This window comes from Sebastes fasciatus, chromosome 2 (assembly GCF_043250625.1).
Source record: "Sebastes fasciatus isolate fSebFas1 chromosome 2, fSebFas1.pri, whole genome shotgun sequence".
Lineage (NCBI taxonomy): Eukaryota > Metazoa > Chordata > Actinopteri > Perciformes > Sebastidae > Sebastes > Sebastes fasciatus.
Genome location: NC_133796.1, coordinates 33,393,450 through 33,411,850, shown reverse-complemented (window position 1 = coordinate 33,411,850; position 18,401 = coordinate 33,393,450).

Below are 18,401 nucleotides of genomic sequence, written 5' to 3'. Positions count from 1 at the left end.
ATGATCGGTACCAATGGATTCTTTAGGTTTTCTAGTTTCATATGATGAACCTTCACTCTAGCTTTAAAACTGAGCCCACTACAAGCTAAAAATTGCAAGTTGTGTTAATGAGTTAAAGAAATTATTAAATTATTAAACTGGTGTTAAAACATTTGCATTAACGTGTTATTATCGCGTTAACTTTGACAGCCCTACTCTAGAGAATTAAACATATGCATTTCTTTAATATTCAGATAAATGTTTGAATTTAATAATCAGTGAGTTTATAGAAATTATAATAAAACGTACTAATACTGGTACAAAGATAAACGATTGGTTGTGAAAGTGTGGGTTATTTATAATTGATTTGGACACATCCTTTACCTGGTGAAGTGGTGTAACTGGTCCAGGGTGAGTCCGCCGCGGCACCCTCCCCCCTCAGTTGAGTCATTTGTTATCACCTCATGGCTCCTGTGCAATTGGCCGAGCTCCTCTGGGGTGAAGGGTCAAGCCTTTAAAAGGGAATTACTTCATTGACACAATAAGAGATGACAGTTTATTTGACATCTTACCACCACTTCACTCCCCTCCTACATCCAGCCCTGCCCCGCATCCTAACTGCTCCCCAGGGAGCACTGGACCTGTGTGTGTGTGTGTGTGTGTGTGTGTGTAGGTGCATCCATGTGTGTGTGTGTCTGTCCTCATGTGCTTATCTGTGTCCAATGTTTTTCCAAAAGAGCTTCTCTTCATTGTTCCTGAACAAATTGTGACTTAATTCTAATCATATACTAATGAAATAATACAAATAAATTCTGACCAGCATAAATCAAGACTTCAAGAAATTATTGAAGATGTAAAAACATGCATTGAAATTATATGGAAGTGTATTTGTGTTTCTAAAGTATCAGTTTGTACTGTACCTGTGTATTCAGTGCTCACAATTAGGGATGCACAGTATTGGATATTTGCCGCTATATTTTCCAACTCATTTTGGCCGATTGCCGATATATGCACGTTTTTTCCCATCTAATTGCAGAGAACGTCAAGTCTCTCCTGTAGTGGAATTAACTAGAGCTGTCAAAGTTAATGCGATAATAACGTGTTAATAGAAAGCATTTACTAAACTTGCGATTTTTAGGTTATATCTCAACTTTAAAGCTGGAGTGAAGATACTGGTATCATATGAAACAATAAAACCTAATGAATCCTTTGGCCAACCATGTCATACTAGCTTTTCGTGAAGGAGGTTAAATAACGCTCCAAACTTATGCTATTATAAATATTACTAATAATTTGGGTGAGGAAAAACTGGCATGGCCATTTTCAAAGTGGTCCCTTGACCTCTGACCTCAAGATATGTGAATGAAAATGGGTTCTATGGGTACCCACGAGTCTCCCCTTTACAGACATGCCCACTTTATGATAATCACATACAGTTTTGGGACAAGTCATAGTCAAGTCAGCACACTGACACACTGACAGCTGTTGTTGTCTGTTGGGCTGCAGTTTGCCATGTTATGATTTGAGCATATTTGTTTTATGCTAAATGCAGTACCTGTGAGGGTTTCTGGACAATATCTGTCATTGTTTTGTGTTGTTAATTGATTTACAATAATAAATATATACATACATTTGCATAAAGCAAGCATATTTGCCCACTCCTACGTTGATAAGAGTATTAAATACTTGACAAATCTCACTTTAAGTTACATTTTGAACAGATAAAAAATGTGTGATTAATTTGCGATTAATCGTCATTAACTATGGACAATCATGCGATTAATTGCGATTGAATACATTATTTTAATGAATTGAAAGGTGTATAATTAACATATTATTATGCCTACTGTTATTGTGATGACAGATGCAGAAATAAAATACAATGCTTTTCAAAATGCAAACATTCACTGGGCAAAATAAGAAAGCTACTTGAACTTAGGCTACATGTAAAACATGCCATATTTATTTTTATGTGACATTTTCAAACAAAACGGAAGAATCCATTCTACTTTCACAGGCTTGGATGATACTATCTCTGAAACAATCTGGAAAAATAGGCACAACCAGGGAACATTTCAAAGTTGCAAAACGATGTACCTCCACACCACATACATATTTGTTTTTGCACCTGCTTCGTCAACGGTTTGCATCGCATGCGTATACGCATCATCTTATCGGCCTGTCATATCACAGGAAATGCTGATGCTGATATTTAATTTTAAAGCCTTTATCTTCCGTCACCGATGACGTGCCGATATCATTGTGCATCCTTACTCACAATGTATTCTGCACTGTGTGTTTATTACTGCATCTCTGTCAGGTGTATTTAGAACGAATATACTGCAGATGTTACTTAGGATTCAAGCGCAGTCATGGGGCCTCTCTGTGTGTGTGTGTGTGTGTGTGTGTGTGTGTGTGTGTGTGTGTGTGTGTGTGTGTGTGTGTGTGTGTGTGTGTGTGTGTGTGTTTGTCAGTGTGTGTGAAGGAGAGAGACGGAGAGTGAGTGAGTGATTGACACCAGACATGTGTGTCTCACCCAGGGGGATCGGGAGAGGCCATGCAGCCAGTCTGGCAGGTCATTATCAGTGTGTCACACAGCGGCGTGACGGCGTACTTCCTCTGAGACAAAACACACACACACATACATACACACACATACACACATGCACACATACAACTCCTCCACCGAGTCATTGAGGAATGCCTATCCAAGCCAATCAATTGGGCGATCAATTGGGGACCAACTGGCAATCCCCTGCAATCAATACGCCCCTTGTTGCATGGCTCTAGAAGTGCCACAATGGCTGTGGCACTTAATTAAGTTGTTAATTGCTGCGTTAAGCTTTCTCAGGTACCCTCCCTAGACGGTAATTGAGAGTGGCTGGACAATTCGGCTATCGGCAGCACTTTGCTAAATTTAATCACAAATCCAAGTAATGGCGAAGGCTGTAATACAACGAGGCGAACAACAGTGACAGTGTCAGTTTAGGTGGAGGAGAGACAGTGCAGACTGTTGCAGTCGGACTTCTGGAAAGTAGACATAATTCTGTTTATTGCACCATGCAGACATCTGGATGACATCATGCAGCTGTGCCAGCCAATCAAAGCACAGAATACTATCCAGCATTTTTCGGGATGATGAGGTTTGTTTTGGGAACAAATGTTTTACTTCAAAAATCCCCTCCAGGTTACTGTCGATGTTTGGAAACTCAACCGTGAACTTTATTAAAGGACCAGTGTGTAACAATTAGGGGATCTATTAGCAGAAATGGAATATAATATTAATAAAGATGTTTTCATAAGTGTACAATCACCTGATAATAAGAATGGTTGTGTTTTCGTTACCTTAGAATGAGCCGTTTATATCTACATAGGGAGCGTGTCCTCTTCACGGAGTCCGCCATGTTGCACCACCATGTTTCTACATAGTAGCCCAGAACAGCTTGGGCCGGAGTCGGTAACGTTACTCGCTCCCTTCGCCGACACTCTCTCTCTCTCTCTCTTGCTTCACCACTCACTTCCCTTGTACACAAACACTCTAAACGACCTACGCTACTCTTACAACAACTGGCTTTAGAGAGGGACATTCGCATTTTCGCGTCGGCCACCGTAGCTCTCCAACATGCTTGGCACACGTATGCATGATCTGGTTATAGTAAGACCGATGGTTCACACTCTGGGTAGTCACTTTATGTCTACTTGCATCTGAAAGCTCATTACAGGAGTAACAGCATCAAAACTAGTTATTAATAAATGTCCAGTCCATAGAGTTACAATAGTTATTTTGTGATGAAATTATTTTGTTGCATATCCACTTCCCCTCATTGTTTCAACTCTCCTAATTTAAAAAAAAAAAAACTTAATATAGTGGAAATGTCTCGGTGCAATGTCACATTATGTGTACTCTTTTATCCAAAGGAATGATAATAATAATGATAAAAACTAAAAATGCACCGTGTAATGTAAGGGTAGGCAACCTCAGTTAGGAGTGCCACCAATGGCCCACTTAACCATTGGTACACTAGCAATAAGTGTGCAAGAGAGTTTTTTGGATATGTTGAAGTGGCCTCTCATCCGCATGCCAAATTACCTCTTTGACAACCATTGGCATTGCGTTGCCCATTATTAGTATAGTTTGATTGATTTTTAACATTGACATCTGATTGAACTCAGACAGATGTGGATGGTGGATCTTGTAGAGTGCTCTGCTCTCATAATAATTACAATGTCCTGATTATGGGAGGTTTTTTAAATCCACTGGAAGATTTGAATTTTGATGTGATGTCATAATCAAATTTAATGTTAACCTTAATGTTGATAAGCACACAGATTAACAAGGAAATTTAAAAAATGCCACTTCTTATCAAATAGGTTGCCGACCCCTGGTGTATTACCAACAGCTTTGAAGTTTTACCTGTTTACATTAAACAGAAATCATGGGTTTACTTACATGATGAGGTCTCTCATGAGTCCATAAAGGCAGCACAAGACAGGGTCAGGGGAAGGGCAGTTGTCGATGCCCTATCTGGAGAAAAGAGGTAAAGTTTGGAAGTAAAGGACATAAAATCACTGATCAGTTGTGGTTTTCTGGATTCTAGTGTGCATCAGTGCAATCTCCGAAACCAATTCTATTGGTCTGACGACAGATAGAGATCGCTGGGGAGCTTTATTTCTGGGGTTGTGGTGTAGCCAGCCGATATCCTGGCAAAGACTTCCTCTTTGGTGCGCTGCTCATTGTTTACAGTCCGATTATCAACTTGAGATGTGAGACTGGAGTTGGATTTGAGAGACGATGTGTACGACCGGATTGTTTCACAAGTGGACCGTTTACAAGCTAACCAATAAAAAGCTAAATTATCGTCAGACGGTAGCCGGTGGATTCAAAGATTGCGTTCCGCCTCTTTTGCTCTCCACACGGACTGTTTACCTTACAACCCGTTCTCACTCCTAACTCCTCAAATACCGCTGTTTGGTAAGTGCCCCTTGGCATCGGAAAACGACGCACGGAGGCACGCTTTGGCAACAGTAGGCTCTGTGACGAACCGGGTTTTCAACTAACTGTAATGTAAACCCACCCGCGGCGTTATTCGACGGTTGGAGCAAGTGACATAGTACTAATAGCGTGAGAGTCTGCTAAGGGCTGGCGGGAGTGGTGGTTGAAGGGTCAAACAAACACAAGACTTTCAACCAAGCCCCCAGGAAGTGCACCGGGCTGTGAAGCAAATTTTCGTATTGGCCAAACGGTGGTACTACAACCTCTGTGTCCGTCACGTGATGCCATTGGGCCCAAAAATACATTTTCCCATAGACTTACATTGGGAAATAGACGTCTGTAATTTGGCGGATATTTTTTTTGAGGTAAATCAACTTCCCAGTACGAACACTTGAATAGCCCTTATTTAAATCATTAGGTCCTAAAAGTTGTAAAATGCACCAATAGCGACATCCAGAGTTATTTTCCTTCCTCCGTTCATGTGAATGAGACCCAGACCGAGGCTGGAGCGAGGGCTGGGAGGCGGAGTTAAAGGCAACATTCCTGTGCCTGCTCTATGGGCCCAATGGATGCGGACGATTTCCGGATGATCCGGTTACTTTATCACTCGGCAGTCGAGCCATTTTGGCTTCATGCGCCACTGAGCAACATTCATAGGAATGTATGGGAGCCCGCTTCCAATGCTCTCCATTGGAGATCAAACAAACACAAGACTTTCATCCAGGAGACTGTTCGTGTCCCGTGTGAAACTAAAAGTAACGTTGACTTATTTTGTTAGTTTTATTAGTCACATGACTTTTGGTATCGTCAGTCCGGCGAGTCATGTGAGTCGTTTAGTGTCGTCAGCCCCGTAAGTCACTTGAGGCACTAGTCAAGTGAAGTGAAAGTCAACCATGACCGTTTCCTTAGTAACGCAAGAGGGGTACCCTGTGCGTTGATCTCCGATGCCGAGGGGCACTGACCAAGCAGCGGTATGTGACGAGTTGGGAGTAAGAATGTTTGACATTCAACCAAAGCCTGCTCGAACATGATTGGTCAATACTACCAACTCTGACTACAAACAGAAACCAGAACGCTTCCGATGCCAAAATCTTACCTACAAATTCTTCATATGAATGCCTAATCTATTTATAGAAATGAAGTGTTGTGTGACCTAATTTATGCTCATGTATGGAGTTGCAGTAGATCAGTGCAAACATGAATTGGAGTTTGAATGGATTTGTCCTCTATAGTCATTACCTACCATCAGATGAAAGACCTACAGTGCAGCACTCCTCTGTGTGATTGCTGCTCCGTTACTACTTATCTAAGATGTTGCCCATAAAATTAAAACAGCAGGTCTTCCATCTCAAACAGGTAGCGTCACCTGTTTTGTGTGTTCTTTACAAAATGGGTCTAATTTAATGAAATATCGTTGCATGTGATGAAATCAAACACTCAGCCTCCCACACCGTAAAGGCCTCACTCCTCAACATGGTGCTGGGTCTGAGGGGGGTGATTACCAGAGCCGCCTCCAACCAGGGTGGGGTTACGAGGGAGTCAGACGACTGCTGGCTGGCACTTTTATGGCGCTATTAGCACGCGTCCCAGCGTCTCGGTGTTAACACGCCTTTTGTAGCCTAATCCCATTACTTTCAACACTCAAATGGAATTCAGATGGAATGGTGTCCTCCATTTTAAGAAACGACTCCACACACAGCGGGCGTCTACGTTCTTATCCCTGCTTTGTTGGGAAATTAGAAGAGCGCAGGCAGGAGCCAAAAGCGTATCAAATCATCATTACAAAATAGGAGCTTTTTTACCAGTCGCACAAACGTTTTCACCGCAGCACACCCACTTCTCCGGCTTCCGGAGAGGCCTGAAAGTGCTGCACAGCTCTTCAGAGATTTGGTGAGAAGTGTTGGGGTGTAGTGGAGCAGGAAAAGTGGAAGTAGCAGCGAGACAATGAGAAACAACCACTGCTGCTCTAGGCTCTGTGAACAGGCTTGCCATTGATTAAAACAGCAAGGTGTGCAATAAAGCGCAAGGCAAAGTGTTTCCTTCCATATGGACCCCCGGACCCTTAGGCTCTGGCCACCAATTGGGCCTTTCTGTCTGCCGCTGTTCCCCCTTTTCTCCTCTCTGCTTCCCCTTCGCTCTCCCTCGGTCCCCAGATGGTAAAAACAATTTTCCAGCCCTCTGTCTCTCTCTGCTGCTGCCCGCCACTCTGCAACCACAAAGGGCCCTGGCCGTGATTCAACCGTTTACTCCAGTAATTAACAGCACCCATACCACAACAATTACAGTCACTACACTCCAAATATACACTCAGACACACGCACACACACACACAGTGTTAACGGTGTCACAGTGTGAATTAGAAGGGAAGGTAACAGCCGGAAGCTGTAAAAATAAAATGAAAATAGTATTAACAAAAAGGTGAGAACAACATGCTGGCACCACAGCAATGATTACCTCATAATTAGACGAGACAAAGCTCTCTCCCTATCTAGTGGCAAAACACTGTAATTACTGCCGTGACAGAAAATCAAAGGCTACTTTGTAAGCAGCAGGAAAAATTAACATTTCAGGCCCTGAAGCTGTATGTCCTGATTAGAAACGTATTAAATCAATGCATTGCTAACTGCCGGGCATAAACATGTCCCCTCCTGAAGGGGCCTATAATTGCGAGAGCAAAAAAATAAATAAAAAAGTGGGTTTCAATTTCACAAGGAAGTGGCATTAATCGTAATGGCGGCATTATGTGGCAAACGTACACTGCTTTTGTTATAAGATGATGCACTTAAAGCAGCGCTCTTTTTCAAATGTGCTTTTGGTCAGTGAAGATCAAAGCGGGTTTTACATTAATTGTTGGAGGCCTCTGACCTGATGAGCCTCTCAGGATGTTGTAATGCACCAAAGCAACAGCATTTGTTGAAAACTAGTTAAACAGAACCATCAGTATAGAGAGAGACCGGGGTTGGTTGGAACAATGTTAAAATGCTATTGTTACATAAAATGAAGCAACCAATAGAAACAAATTGAACATTTAAGTCAAACAAGAACCAGAAAACATGAACATTTAATAGAATTGCTGCCCATTTTTTAAAGGGTACCTATTATTCTTTTGTGCTTTTTCTCTTTCCTTTAGTGTGCTATATAGTGTAAAAGGTTTGTAAAGTTATAAAGCCCAAAGTCCAGGCCAAAGGGAGTTACTCTCCCCCATAGAAACACTGCTCCTGAACTGCCTGAAACGCCTTGATTGAAGTCCTGCTTTTCTTCCGTAACGTGGTGATGTTACCAAGTAACACATTTGCATAACGGCTAGTTTGGCACGCCCTCAAACAAAGCTAGTTAGAGCGGAGCTGGAGTCTGAAGAGTTTGGTTCAGTTGACCAATCACAACAGAGTGGCCCAGCTGACCAATCAGAGCAGACTGGGCTTTAACAGATCATTTCACAGCCGATATGAGAAAAATAAAGAGTTTTTTTTAACATTAAAGCATATAAACATGTTCTAGTAGAAACCCAAAATACAAGTATGAACTTTAAAATTTTTTTGTAATCTCTCAAAATACCTCAACAGAATATACAGTAACAGTTACATTAATGGACATGTACCAACAAACCCCGCTCACATTTGACCCAACTTTGTTAGCCAGCTACCATCACTCATCTCAGACTTTCAAATCTTATATCAAAATATAGCAGATTCTTATTTCTACTAACTTGTTCCATTTTTGTTTCTGTGACCTTCAAAAGGACCATAAAATAGCTGTGTGCCAACCAACCCCGATCTCGAATTTAAGAAAAATGCTGCAGATGTGGTACGATTCCACGTGTTTCTGTTTGTGTCTGCTTTGTGCTTTGCTGTTTCTTATTATGTGTTTTTCTCCTTTCTGTCAGTTCCACTAATCAAGATTCCTTTTGCCGCGCAGGATGACATTGTAAATAACAATTTGCTCTCAGGTTAGTTGAATCAAGGTTAAATAAAAAAGAAAATGTATTGTGAAATACTACAAAAACAAAATGAGTAATTCAAAAAGCTGTTGTTGAACTGTCCCCGGTCGTAGCTAGGAACAATATAAAGCCCACAGAAGTGGTGCCTGAACTTCACTGACAGACTTACCTTGAATACATATTTTTGTTTAATTTCGCAAGTTGTTGACTTTCTGTGAAAGAAGAGGCCAGGTTTTTGTTAATCACAAAAGTCAGCTCCTATTTAAATGTTCAAGCATTGCAGACGTTTCACCTCCCAGGTTGGACATGTGACTCCTGCAGTGCCACATGGGTTGTGACCCACCTAGTTCACGCTCCTGTTTAAATTGATAAAAGCTGCTGGTGGGAGAGCCAGCTGATCCCTAGCATCTTTAACGTGCCCACAATAGGCTCCTTGGGAATACAACTAATTACTTCACATCTGTATTTATTTGATCCGCGTGGAATTCTCCCTTCTGTCAGTGCCGAGCGATGCCAGCTTGGACTAACAGTGATTCATCTAAGTGACACTTCTGGCGCAGATTCACATCAAAGCAGCGCCAAAATCAATGGGGGAAACATGGCGAAGACGGGGAGGAGGAGGAGGAACTTTTTTTTTTCCCCTCAGCAAAACTGTCATGCATAAAATCCAGCAGCATAAATAAAGCACGCCTGTGCTTGCAGGTTTGCTGAATCAGAGAGGGTGGAAATAAGATACAAGCTGTTTGTTAATGGTAGCTCAAAGAAAGACTTTCACAACTACAGCATTTTCTGGAAACTTTAATCTACAGCAGAGTGACCCACCAGGATGTGCCAGCTTCATGCAGGAGCAGCTTCTAGTGACCTCTGTTGTACATTCAGTAAACTGCACACTACTCACCCTGGTGTGGCCCGGTGCAGTGAACCATCAGCTGGGTTAAAGGAGGCTGAGCTGCATAACCCATAGAGAAGACACAAAACCACATTCATATCAGCTTCTGATCTCTACTTCACATATGCAAATTAAAGTGAAATTAAAGTTAAAAAAAAAGACCCGGCAGCCTGTTTTAAGTTAATGATTTGATAATTGTTCTCATTAATAGATTGAACACTGAAGTCTAAAGCCCACTAGCGGCCCCTAGAGGTTGCAACATTCATCACAATAGAGTGTTGGACTGATTAAAAAACATAATGATGATTTATTTATTGTTAGACCCTTGGAGCAAGAAGGCCCGAGGGTGGGGAAGAAAGGAAGGAAAGGTCACTTCACAAGTAAAATAAACAACATTAATGTTTCCAGTGAATTATAGTAATCTGTACAGATGATTTTGGAATAAATTTGGAAGACATTGTATGAGTTTGACGACAGGCAGGATAGATCAGAGTGGTGACGTAACACCAAACTGCCTCTGTGTAGTTGCTCAGCGGCCAACAGAGGACTGTGGTGGTACCAGCCAGGAGCGATGGTCTGGAACAGTGTGGAATTTCTGAAATAGAGAGGAAAATTACTCCGGTTTCAAAAAAGTAAAAGACAAAGGGCTAACAAAAATCATACAAATCTATCCTCTGGTGAACATGAATATCCACAATACATTTCATGACAATCCACTCAGTAAAAGTCTTGTGTAGGTCTCGCAAAGCTGACATTGGGGAGTTGCCAGAGGAAAGTTTCATGGAGTTTCCAAATGCAACAGGTTCATCCTCTGGAGACGCTCATCCAATACAGTATCAACATTGCATATCTCATGTGCAATAATAAATAATAAACTCAACTATTCACTCAGTCTGTCTACTACTATATTTTTACGATTATATTTTTTATATATTTTGCTTTTTACTTATTTATTATATCTTTATTGTTTACTTACTTATCTAATAGATCTTGTTTTCTTTTTTTTACTGATGCCTCTTGTTGTTTGAGCTGTCCCCCTTTGCTGCTGTAATACCGCAAATGTCCCCTCTGTGGGACTGGATAATCCTATGTCTTATCTTATCATATTCCTTTGCAGTCTGCCCAGTAAATTTAGATACTTGTGTTCAAGTGTTTTGTCCTGATCGGGATGCAAATGAGTCAGAAAAGTTATTCACATACATTCTATTGGAACCATGAATATGTGCAGCATATACTGTATATACTTGAACGTTACGTTTGTTCATGTTATATTAAACTATTTTACGTTCTTTGGGGAGCATGAATCAATATTTACTGTTAATTCCCAGTAATATAATCAATATTTAGCAGTCATAAATGCAAATTGCTCACTAAAAAAGGTTTTATGAAAAATATCTTTCTATGTTTTAAAGGACCAGTGTGCAGCATTTCGGGAGATCTATTGGCAGAAATGGAATATAATATTCATAACTATGTTTTCATTAGTGTATAATCACCTAAAACTAAGAATCAATGTGTTTTTTCATTAGCTTAGAATGAGCCCTTCATATCTACATAGGGAGCGGGTCCTCTTGACGGAGTCCGCCAGGTTTCTACAATAGCCCAGAACGGACAAACACTGGCTCTGGCCATTTGCATTTTTCCCGTTTTCACGTCAGCCACCGTAGTTCTCCTACATGCTTGGCACACGGGAGAAGTTTCAGTTGGTTGCAATCTGCAACCTCACCACTAGATGCCGCCAAATCCTACACACTGCACCCTTCAATTTCTTTTTTTTCTTAAAAGGTTTGTGACCCGCTGAAATGAAGCAATGTCACCTTATGACCCGCCATCACAGGTTATGGAGATAGTGTGGACATGAGTTGAGGAAAGTCAACTAGTAACTGTGAAAAAGAAATATAGATTTATGCCTCCACGCCGAGCCGGCCCATTCTTGTGAACGTGATCTCTTCTTCAAATTTGTCACAAACGTCCACTTTGATTCATCCACTCATTGATGAACTGATTGGATTTTGATGGTCAAAGGTCACTATGACCATAAGTCAATAATTCATATGCTAATTATGACAATTTCACACAAATGTCTAATAGGGCAAAATGATGAAGTGGTGACATTTCGGACAGACATGGATGTAAACTGTAACTTGACTGGTTTGCGGAGACATACAACCGCGAGGTGGTAATTCTAGTTTTATTTATCCCTTTCATAATCTTGTGACCCCTTTGGGAGACCTGACCCCGGGGTTGGGAATGACTTCTCTATATGGCAACTTGTTTATTTTCTTTAAGTCAAAGTACAATTGGTATCCTAAAGCAGAAAGTACTGTCCGACTCACTTGATTAGTCACCGTCCCAATGAGCCCTCGGGTATCATGAAACATCTCAGCATGAGGCATCGCAGCCATGACACGCCGCTTCCCTCCACAAAACAAACAAACTGAGGTCTCCATAAATTAATAAAAAAAGTCTCCATATCTTCTCAACCTCAGGGCTGGAAGGTGATGGCTGCTCCCGGCAAAGCATTCCTATAACTATATAGCTAATTTGAAACAAATTTACATCATAGTGTTGATTATTTAAACACAACTTGGAAAAAACAGGACTTTAACTTCTTAATTATTCTTGTTCACACTGCATTTCCCATGCACACAGTCGCCTTAAGTGCAAATAAAGCCTCCCATCTGTTTGTAATTACAACTACATAATTTCAGTCATTGTGGCTAATCATTTTGATTGCACATTCGATTAAAACTAGTGCAGCAATGATGCAACTTTGAATATCTGCGTTAAAGCTTTTGTGCGACGTACAGATGTGAGCAGAAAACAACAGTAACAGATTAACAAAGTGAGACTGAAAATGAATAAAAGCTCTTGTAGACCAACTGGCTCCATACCAAATCCTTTATAGCCCCATTCTCCACGAGCACGTAACATTACACCACTGCTAGAAAGCTCTTCCTGCTAGCTTGTGTGATGCTTTTTATTTGCCTAATCCCCAAATTAAATGATGTTTGACGCAAGAAATTTTAAACCTCATGTCATCAAGCCTGCGCTCTCATCATGTCTTATTTCCCTGTGGTGCCCATGGAATAGGACAAGCCGGCTGCATGGCAGGCTACTTCAATAAAAGGAGTTGAGAAACGTCATGTAACATCACTTTACTGCGACTCGATGTAAGCTAACGACATTATGAACCCCGGGGCAATGGTGAAAGCTAATGACGGGAGGATGATGGCAACGCCATGTTGCCATAGAAGCCAATTTCCAGTGGCTTGCCAGATGTTAAACCTCTAAATGTGCATTGATCAGTGACAGGATAGCCCATAGAGATTTCTTCATTTGCCCAAAAAGAAAACAAGGTTTGACTGCGTCCCTCCTCAGTTTAACAGGAACTGAGCGAAGCATAAATGATATGATTTAAATTAATTACATATGTAAAAACATCTAGTCCCAATTAATTCAGTTAGCCGGCTACATGAATCCACTGGCAAGGGGTAGATTAGATGGTGTAATTAACAGGAAATGCATCACAACATAACACACACACACACACACACACACACACACACACACACACACACACACACACACACACACACAGCAAACTCTAATTAAAAAGTGATCAGCATTCACAAACCGATGACAGTTTTGACTTAAAACTGCCTTGCATTAATAAAGACTAAGTTTACAGTATGTGTTGATTAATCAATTAGTCAATCAACAAGAAATTAAAAACACTTTTTGATATCTGATCATTTAAAGTCATCTTTACAGCTTCTCATGGGATATCAGTTTACTGTATATTGAACATATTTGGGTTTTGAAGTCTGAAGACTTCACCTTGGTACATTGTGATGGGTATTTTTCACTATTAATGGCATTATTAGGCTGCTATGGCATTTTATAAACCTGATCAATTAAAATAACTGGCAAATTAATAGAAAATCTAAATAATGTTAGGTGTAGTTCTAGTTTGAAAATCATATTCCCTTTCCTTTGGCCCAACATTAATACTGTATCATCAGTTGTGTGTGCCCGTAAGTAAGCTTTCCAATTAGCAGATATTTAACCCATCGACTAAAAACAGATTAATAAATCTGAGTAAAAGTAAATAGCTTTTAACACAGCAGCACACCGTAAGTTTTAACCTCATTTTTAGAAAGAAAAGTATTATAAAATCAATAATGTAAGACATGTCCTAACATGTTAGCTGTTATACAAATGAACCCAACTGATAACGGAGGTGGAAACGAACGGCGTTTCCTCTGCGGAGTTTATGTGACACCTCGAAATGTGCACTTATATAATACCACATTTTTTTTTCAAATCTGTTTGATTTTTAAGGCAGGTAGTGAGTACATTCAACACATTCTCACCCAAATGCAAATACCATAGCTTGGTCAGTGCTCCCCGGCTTCAAACTGTGACGCTCTATACGTAGTGTCAGTTTTGCACGTCAGGGACGGCGTGTCAATATATGCTTGTTACATGCATAGTGTCTTTTCAAACCACACCCAAATTTGTATTTCTATCTTTTGAGGACACTTAAAGATGCATTCCCTAGCCCCTTAAAGCCCCTTAACCTCAACCATTACAACTTAATGCCCGACCCCAACCTTTAATCTAACCTAAAACTCTCTGAACCCTCAAACAGGTCTTTGAAGGTCTGTCCCAAAGTGAAGACCGGCCAAGATATCTTCACTCTGAAGGTCTAAACCTCAAGTTGGTAATCACAAATTTGTAGTAGAAAACACAGCAAACAAAATGGAATAGTTTACGTGTTTTAAATTATTAAGGAAATAGAAGAAACAGAAAACTGAAAAAATAGCATTGGCAACAGTGATCCATAAAATATGTGAATGTGATAAACCATGATTTGGACCTTATCACATCCTGTCAAGCACATGAGGAAGGCTATAGGAGTCGGTTCACTTTCGCTGGGTTTTATATATACTGTATATATATATATATATACAGTATATATAATGCCAAGCGCCACTTACCAGAGGTAAAACAAAGAAAAACAAGCTGTGTTCAACTCATCAAACTTTTTAAAAGTCGAGGTCAGTTGAATTGTGTTATGTGTCGGAGGTCCATAGATGAGGCAGGAGGAGAACGCAGCGCGGTTTTATTTTATTGTCATTTCTTTGTAGATTTCCGTACATGTCTGGGTGTGTGTGGTTTAAGCTTTGCAAAGAGAAGAAAAGTATTAACATCAAATCAAATATCTCATCAGAAACCAGCAAACCAAATAATAAATAAGGAAACTGATTTACATGAGAAAAAAGAATAATACATCTACAGAGCTTTTAGAAAGGTGTAAAAGTATGTCTTTTCTTGAAAAAAATAAATATTCTGATTGTGAATTAATCATTTAAAAAATGTTGGCAGGTTAAAAATTTATGTTTTGTTTATCTCTGTGGAAGATATCTGACGTTTGGTTCACACTTCTAACAATCCTTACGAGCCAATAATCAAACAATGTTGGTATCACGTGGTATCTCGTAGTTCAGTTAGTGTTGAAAAAACAGATAAATGGCTGAGATTGATGGTAAGTGCCTGGCAACGACTTATTGTGAAGTAAATGCAACTGCACGGGGGAGGAAGAATGCAACATCTCGTGCCTGAAATCTTATCAATGTTATCAGTAGCACCTTTAAGCTTCCTACTAGTGAGATTTCAGTGCTCTCTTTTCCACTGCAGGATGAACTCCTACTCTCAGCCATCATGTGACATGGAGCAGAGTTTAACCAACGCCTGCTGTGCTCTGTTTATCTGTAGCTCCGATTCAGCAGCACTGATTTATATCAGAGAGAGACTGCTGAATCCTCCAACTCTGTGAAGTTGGCTGGTTCAGCAGCTTGTGATCAGTGCTGAGTCACACACTTAACGCTGCTCCTGACTCATCCAACATCTTGTATTCGTTTGGTTTGGTGGAGGAGGCTATACTTCCTGCGCCAGCTGACTTCCTGCTTTGAAGACACATGAGGACACATTTTCATGTCATCCTTTATCAACAATCAAACAACACGGTTACTCACAACGACAGCTCCCCTGCTGATCTTTTAAAAATGAATCAATAACATCATGTTTATCTACTCCCACCTGACTCCAGACCAGCCAGACTGATAACAGCAGCTCTGGTTACTGTCAAACTGATTTTCTAAGCGACACAAAAGATGACAACCAAGTGACAGGGCCTCGCCCAATAAACACGAAACAAGCAATTAACCCAACTATCACCCTATAATCACGAGTCAACTGTGGAGATAGCTGGTTCCCGCTTTGCTAGCGGTCGTCCCCATTTTGGCAGCAGAGCCTTTTGGAAGGAAAACATGGAACATCTGGTGGAAGCAGACAGGGGCTGGCGCTACACGATGGGAGAACAAGTGCCTGAAAGCTTCATTATGTCCCAGCTGTTGGGCTTGCTGTTGCCCTCAGCAAAAACAACCTCGGCAGGATGATGTTCCTGGCAAATGCGCTGCAGATTATTTCAAGCAAGACCTTTTTTTGTGGTGTTTTTGCAGGGAAACGTGAGCAGGAGCGAGTGGTGATTGTGTTGTGTTTTTTTCAGTAAGTTGACCCGTGTGCAGAGCTGAGCTTTCAAGGAAGCAATACCAACATGTAGCTCAACACGGACACTCAGACGAGGGGAATCTCTGAATTCTTTCTCCCAAGGATTCTTTCTTTCTTTCTGAGTTTTAAAGGAACAGTGTGTAACATTTCAGGGGATCTATTAGCAGAAATGGAATATAATATTCATAACTATGTTTTCATTAGTGTTTAATCACCAAATAAGAATTGTTGTGTTTTCGTCCGCCATGTTGCTCCACCATGTTTCTACAGTAGCCCAGAACAGACAAGCCAAACACTGGCTCCAGAGAGAGCCTTTCATGTTTTTATGTTACCTGAAGGCCACCGTAGTTCTCCAACACACTTTACCACAGAATGCAAAACCGTGGTACCGCCAGCCGCCGTCTGACTTCCATTGCTCCTAAAGTAGTGTTATTATGGTGAGGATGGCTTCTGAGTGAGGCAAACGACGTTACCACGATTTTGTACTCAGCGGCTCACGTTACCGCAGTCTTGGAAAGGGAGTAGTGAGCGGAGGAGTAGGCTATTCAGTTGGTTGCAATCTGCAACCACACCACTAGATGCCACCAAATCCTCCACACTGCCCCTTTAATGCCCATTGAAACTTTGTACCATGGCTATGTGATATTGTTGGGCTACACAGTACAAATAGTCCTGATTTGACTAGAAGAGCTCAAACTACTTTTTAAACTTCTAATCTTAATTCTTACTTAATCTCTTAATACAAAATATTTTAATAGTTCTGGTGCAAATTTCCTGACTGTTGGTAACCAATATCAGTATACTGTATATATAGTATACTGTAGTCATTCATGCTCCCCTCAGGACGAAAAATGTAATGACTTCCAATCAGGTTTCTCACCATCAAGTCAAAAATGTAACTTGTCCAGTACTTTGGTTGGTACACTTCCGCAAACACGCTGTCTGCTGTAACAGCCGTATGAACGTAGCCTACTGCAGAGCAATGGCTGTGAGCTAGCCAGTGGGACACGCTCACATGCACTAAAAGCACGCACAGCCGGCCCGGCCATCTGTCAACAAAGCACGGAGAAGCTTGGATTACAACACACAGAGGGAGAGCGACTTCATTCTCTGCTCAGGTAGACATTACTCCTCTATATCTTTACAGAGACAATAATTGTTTGATACTATATTAATGCTCTGGATATTGTATAAAGAACCTTAAAAAAAAACAGGGCCGTAGCCAGATTTTCAGAAATACTGAGCCAATGATCCAAATTCCAACAAACAGTGCTGAGGACATGTCCTCTTCTGTGTCCTCATCGGCCCTGAATCCCACAACGATTCACCTTTAAAGGACATGTCAGCTACAGTTGATTCACCTGAAATTTACTGCTCACTACTTGAGTCAACTATTGCGTGTGTATTATGTAGAGAATAATCAATGGAGTCAGGCCAGGTGTTCAAAGGTCAAAGGTTGCGATGTGAACCTTCTTTCCTAGTTTCTAACTTTTCTTATTTCCTCTTCTTTCCACTCTCTCAGGTTGGACAGCTTGTTCAAGTCGAATGCTATTAGTTCTAGGTCAGCGCCTGGGCTTTCTCTACACCCCAACAACACCTTTTCACCAGGCAGGGATTCCAACCACCATTAATCAGAGTGGTGACAGCCCATGGATGTCAGTAAATATGTTTCCCTCACTGCCTCTTTTTCCCACCACTTTCTCTTGGTCCTATGATTGTTCTTTTTCCCTGTTCTTTGGGGTTTAACGCTGACCTGTTCTTGCCTTGATCTTTATTATTAATATCAACAATGGACGCATTCCACTACACATTTAAGTTGGATAGTTTTAGGCGGTTTTGGTACGGAGAAAAACTGAAAAAAAAGCTGCACCAAGGAGCAGAAAATTGCTTCAAGGGGAAAAATTAAACTCTTTTGCTTGTCGCCTGCTGCACCAAACATTCTCTCTTACAACCAGCTTGCATTTGAACATCTTATATGCATGTTTTTTTTGCACTGAACATAAGTGTTGGCCAGGTGCTTATGAATG